Genomic DNA, 6,747 nt, shown 5'->3' on the forward strand with positions numbered 1-6,747 from the left:
AATTGTATACTAGAATGGGTCTTCATTCTTACAATCATTGTACAAAATTAATTCTACGACTAAATTGTTTTGTACTTATCATTTCCTTTTTCTAAAGCCAGCTGTCTCTTGAATGTAAAAAGTTCAATTATGTCATTATCTACGATAGAACAGCTACACACACATCCTAAACATAAGGTTTTTTCTTCTATGAAAAAATTGAGATGCTAGATTTGGAAACTAATTCTGAATCTTAGCTCCAAGATGGACCCACAATCTATAATCACTTAATTGGTTGACTGGTGTTAGGTAGTCCTTCATAGACTATTTTTTTGGTCTCCTGATCATGACTATTATAGTCTGGACTTTGCTGGTTTAAGGTTTGTAGGCCCAATCTATAGTAACTGACCTTTTTTATTTCCTTTCAGGACCACAAACCTTCTGGAATGACATCTCACATGAGTGTAAAATAGAGACCTGAGAATTACGCAAAAATTCTCGAGCAGATTAAGTTGTACCTTGAAGACCATAAACCAAAAATTGATGTGGCAGTTAGAACTAGACCCTTCCTTGCTAGAAAGGCCAACAATTGTATTACTTACTACAGTAAGTAATCGTAACCTCACTAAAACTTTTTTGGTATATTGTAGACCCTTGCTCTCTCACAAGGATTGGAATTGACCTTTGAGCCCCTCTCTGTGGCCATGTATCTTGTCCTCAGATGTATTAGCATCTTGGATGCATCTCAACTAATATATGACTTGGCTCTTACCATAGACAAGAAAATGTCTATCTTGCACATGTTATCTTTTAATAATTGGGTTAAAGTTTTGGCTACCTTAGACAAGGACTCCAAGGATGGTGTGAATTTGATTTTCTAGTACATAGTCCAACTTCCCATACTCTCTTTACAATACCAACATGAGCTTGCCCTATTCTCTTCTTCTGGGGCTGATCTGTCTAACTTTTTGTGAAATTTGTGCAGCCTCAATCTATCTTTTGTTAGTACCCCGGCTACCCCTACCATCCCTCAAACTGGTAGTACTCTTCTAGGGATAGTGCAACTATTGAAGCCATCAAAGAATTTCAAAGTAATATTTGTTCCCTCAATGACTCTAACCTTTTGGAAATAGTGCCAAAAATCTCATTTTTTCTTCCTTTCTTACCGGTTACACAGATTGAAATCGAGTCTTTTGGGGTAGGCCATTAGCTTTGGGTCCTGCCCAACAAGTCTTCCTTAGCACCTATCATTAAGTGAAACCTGGGTTTACCTTGCCAACCTCCCTATGTCTACCATTGAAGACTGCAAACTCAAGATCTTAAAGCAACCCGGACTTCCACACATAATCCATTTGGAATGTGTTTTGGCCCTATGTTAAATGTGCCTGCAGATTTTTTGACCCTAAAGCCTATTGCGAATCCAGCATCATGTGGTTTGATCATGCCATTTGGTTTATTCTCAACCATCTTGACCTGCTCTTCCTAGAAAAACCAGTAGATTTTCACCTCTCCCTTATTTGCTCCTGATTGGGCGGCCAAGCTAAACAGATAGTAATTGGTGAGATTGCCTTTAACATCTTTTGTGGATTAATGCTGGATATCTTGAAGGAACTAAAATTTGATGAACCTGGAATGTACCTAACCACTTATGCTAATTACAAAGGTGTAAATATCATCACTAGCTTACTCAAGCCATGTATTGATGAGGATGGTTCTCCTGCTCTGAAAAGACCCAATTCTCTTACCACCCCCAACTCTTTCACTTCTTTTTTAACACCTAGCTCTTTGTCTAACCGGGGGAAGTCTCATAGCTACACTAGGGGAAGAGGCAGAAACTCCCCCATCAGGAATTTTCTTGAAATGTAATCCTTGGTGGTATTGGAGGTTACTACGAGCCCTTGTGGACGAAGGTTTCTCAATAAAGTAGCTCCAAACCAAGGCTATATCTATGTACATTGTCTCTTCCATAATGTACTTCTTGATTGCATACAACCTAAAGCTCTTTTTTGTGAGTGCGTTGACCTTCTTTTTGGCAATCACAAACTGGTCGATAATGTACTCATTGGTTGGATGTATCAACAACCCGTGAAAAACTTGGTTTAAGTAATGATTTTCTTCGGCATAAATCTGTTCCCAAATGTACATGTAGTCAATATACCTCATATTGCAAAAAATTTGATACATACGGTTTGCATGTTTGTACTTGTGATCTTAACATCATTGAAAATATCAAAATACAAAGAATCTTGGCCGATGGTCTCAATCACATACCTAACTCTCCCAAAAACCCTTACCTCGCTCTATCAGTTGTGCTTAGCTGCCTAATCGACCTTGTCAGTTCTCTCCAATTGGAGAAGACAATCCTACTGGACTTAACAAAAATTGTGCATTAGGCAAAATTTGGACTCACAAAGGGACCCTTTAAGGAGTTTGACTTTACCTCTCTCTACCAAAACGGGTGCATGGATAAATTTTTGCAAACAAACTCCAAAGTTGGCGGAGGTTTGACAGTTAGAATGTCCTGTTCAAGCTCTATCTACTGATATATAGCACGCTATGAGATTCCTCATATTTTAGAAGATTCTTTTTTTTATTCACCTACTCTGTCAGAATCTAAGTGAATCAAAAAAAGAATCTTCTAAAATATGAGGAATCTCATGGCGTGCTATATATCAGTAGATAGAGCTTGAAGAGGATATTCTAGCTGTCAAACCTCCACCAACTTTGGAGTTTGTTTGCAAAAATTTATCCATGCGCCCGTTTTGGTAGAGAGAGGTAAAGTCAAACTCCTTAAATGGCCCATTTGAGAGTCCAAATTTTGCCTAATGAAGCAATGCTTCTTTCAAAAAAATTCACAAATTCCTAGAAAATGGTTATCCACTGATAACTCCTGGTTAACACCACAACTTTCTCTTGATTACCAAAAAATATCTAAAAATTGGTTCAAAGCCGGGTTGGATAAAAGCTCTAAATGTCCCACTCTTATCTGCAAAAACCTTGCTTGGAATGCTGCCCACGATCGGGTTTCTAGCAAAATGAATTCATTAGAATTAACTCTTCCTTACAAAGAGTCACACTAGCATCTCAAGACACTTGGATAATTTAGGCTATATTTTACAGGACACTAAACTACCAATACTTTTTCCCACCTGTAAGATACATAAACACAAATTCATATGGATATCTGACGCTTCTAATGGTATCTTTAAGGATATCACTCTATGCCTTGACCTAGTATTAACTGAGTTTGAGATTATCTGTGCTTCTAAACAAAAAATCTGCCACGACTTTCTACAGATACATTACAACCCCTTTTGGATAATTAAAAAATCTATTAAGGTCTATGTTAACCTCCCTAAACAGATCTTCCATATTTTTTCAGCAGATATCACGCAATGTTATGAAAACCTTCCCCTTGATGGGTGTTCTGGGGAAAACTACTCCCATGTTCATGCTCACAAGCACGACACAGACAACATACTTGTCATCCGGTGACACGACTAACCCATAGGTGCATGGAGGCAATCTCGTGAGCTTGTCCGGTTGAGACCACCCTACACATACGCACTTCTATGATGCATCAATCACTAATCCTTGTTAACTCCAACCCACTCTATCCCTAAAGGCTCATAACACCGTTTACACATCAAATGAACTCGAAATTGCTTCAAACTTGCTAGGCACCATCCCCTCATTAGGATACACTTACCTATAAGTCCGATCTCACCAGATTATAACCCGAGCTACCTCAAATACAGTCACAATAGACTCACAGGTCATAACCTAAAAGTGTGCAAAACCTAATTCTATGAACATCTATGCATAGTAAATCTTGCCCTCGTTCCATAAAGTACTTGATTGTTGAAAACAGACACCGTTTGTGCTACTTACAAGCAAAACAAGCTCGTGGGAAGATCGCTCGAAGATGCAAATGCGTGGTGTGGGCGTGTAGCTCTCGGAGAGTCTACCGCGATGGTGTGGTCGCTTCATGAATCCGATGAGGGAGGTGCATGTAGCGAAGAGGATAAGATCTCTCTCTCTCTCTCTCTCTCTCTCTCTCTCTCTCTCTCACACACACACACACACACACACACACACACACACACACTCGTACGACACAGAATTAATGATTCAAAAATGTTATTCAAAAATGGTTCTAAGGTGACCTTTATACTTTAGTCACCTTAGCTCAAAATGTACATGGGGTTTTAAATGAGTTCTACTCATCATAATTACAAAGTGGAAACACATTGCGTCCTGGCCAACTAATAAGTCTATACATAATCCAAACAACTGGATAAAGACGGTCGACATTGGCATTACAAAGGGAATTTGATAGTCATAACAAAGGGGTTTTATACAACTGTTGGGATCCAACACTCCCCACCTCCTAGTTCATGTCTACCACGACGTGACTGGCTTCGTCTTCAATGTCTTTGTCTTCTTTCCTGGTTTATTTGATGTAGAAAGGCATCGTATCTCATAGATTCGCTCGCCATTAATGGGCCAAAAATTTGTGACTTGTACATAAAGAAGCCGGTGTAAAATGCTTCTTCGAATGTCTCGAGATGGTTAGCTGGGCAAAAACATGAGCGTCTGAAGTATGCATACAAAACTAGCTCTGTAGGTGGCACACTAAGATCATATGATAGCTCCGATATGTTTCTTTCCGTATCCATGAACTCTGAACTCCAGCTCTCTGAAAACACTGTGAGGCAGGCCAAAAATGTCCTCGCTATTTTACAAAGCATTTTGCAGGACATGTCGGGAGAGACTCTGAATTCCGCAATGGCGCCCTGAAGGATTTTCACCATGTAAGAACCGGATATTCTCTCTCCTTCGGTCGGTCCTGACAAAACTAGATAGTTCAGCCATCTGGGATTTCTGCTTTGTAAGGATTTATGTTGGCTGTAAGTATAAGTTCTTGGTGTTGGGCAAAAAGTTCTATCATCTCTGAGCTCAGGTGGTGCATTCACTAAGTGGATCAGATTGTTAGGATGATCCAATAGCCACTGACGCCTCCACTTTGGCTGGCTATCTATGATTCTGCTTTGCTATTCCCGAACTTGGAAATATCCTTCAAATAGTGGCACTTTCTCTTCATTTGCTAGCTGTCATTGATGCGTCAGTGTTTCATATTTCAGTAGAGCATAGGGTAACATCGGGGCATTCCACTCTTCCCGTATCTCTGTTGCTATCTTGCCTAATCTAGAGAGTCCTCATAGCATTTTCCTCTCTAGTTTCATGGCCTTGTACCATATCATATCTGACTGCTTTTCCATTTCTTCGGCCAATTTTTGCGCTTCAAGTTTTGTGATTGAATCTTCGTCTTCTTCTTGGTTTCTAGGGCCAGCTTGATCATTCTGAGTATCTAGGGGCCCGTGGTCCTCTCATCCTTCCTCATACTCATCAGCGCCCCCATATAGTTCTGCCAAGTTAGCCAAATCCATGGCCTCTTGCACCATGTGCACCCTTACCTGCACGTGGGGTTGGCTTGCAGTTTGGAGATTTGCAATTTGTGCAGCCATTGTTTGATTATATCAATTTGGAGTGTTTGGAATTCCATCTCCTTTTGTATTGCAACATCTTTCAATTCCTTGACTCTGTTGTGCAGATTCTCATTTTCTTCCTTGATGGACTTGAAAGCGAGGCTTTCTCTTTCGCTGTCTTGAGCTGGTCTTTGCTGTTGTTCGCTTTGTAAGTCCGCTATTTGCTTTTGCAACTGATCCTCAGTTGTAAGTGCACTTTCAGCTATCATCAACCTCTATTTTCTTTCCAATTCTAGCTCTCTCTTCAGTGCCTCCAAGTCTTCTTGTGGTTGGGCCACTGGTGTTGCTGGTAGCAACGTCTTTTGCTTCTTTGGTCTTTCTATCTCCCTTGCCTGTATGTCCATCACTGCTCTCAAATCCTTCACTTCAATTTGTAAGTCATCAATTATGAGTTGTAAATTTTCGACTGCCTCCAGGGCATCTTGCTTTTCCGCCATCAACCTCTAGATTTGTTCATCTCTATCATTGACATCTTCAAGAAACATAGAGATGGTATCTTCATAAATAGCATTGAAACTTTCTGACTCCTGGAAATTTTCCTTGAGGAGGTTTATTCTGGTTTTGAGACCCGAGATCTCAGCATCTTTAATGCTGATCAGTTTAAGGTTGTCATCTCTTTGCTCATGCAACTTCAGAACCTCTTGCTCGGTTATCTCCAATCTCTTTTTGTTAGCCCTATTCTGATCGGCTAACAACCGATTGTGCAGTCTTACTTGGTTTAGTAGAGTCTCCATTGCCCCCAAATCCAGGCTGATACTAGCTCCCAACTCAATTACTTGAGAAGAGTACTCTTCTTGTTCTCTTGTCAGATCTACCTCTATGTGCTTGCCTTTATCAAGGTGTGATACCGCTCCAGTGGGTAGATGGTCATCTGTCCTTTCTTCTTCTTCTCTATGGGGTGGTGTAGGGACTCTCTCATCATGAGATGAGCTCTCCGGATGTGGAGGAGAGTTGGAAGGTGGAGTTGGTTGCCTTTCACTTGCCTCTGGCCTTGTAGATGGAGGTGGTGTTTCCTCATCTATTGTAGTTGGCCTCAATTGATCTCTTAATGTTTGGAGATCCTCCTCTTCAAGTGGGAGCTCTGGCTCATCCGTAGCATTCCTCTCTTGGATGTATCTTTCAAACCAATCCAATTCAAAGGTTGGATTGTTGGCATTCTTCGTTCTTAGTGTGTAAGAGCCACTAGAGGGTTTCCAAGTGGTGCCTACATCACCTTGTA

The sequence above is a fragment of the Adiantum capillus-veneris genome, chromosome 7 (assembly GCF_014529385.1).
Source record: "Adiantum capillus-veneris isolate H3 chromosome 7, ASM1452938v2, whole genome shotgun sequence".
In the NCBI taxonomy this organism is placed as follows: Eukaryota; Viridiplantae; Streptophyta; class Polypodiopsida; order Polypodiales; family Pteridaceae; genus Adiantum; species Adiantum capillus-veneris.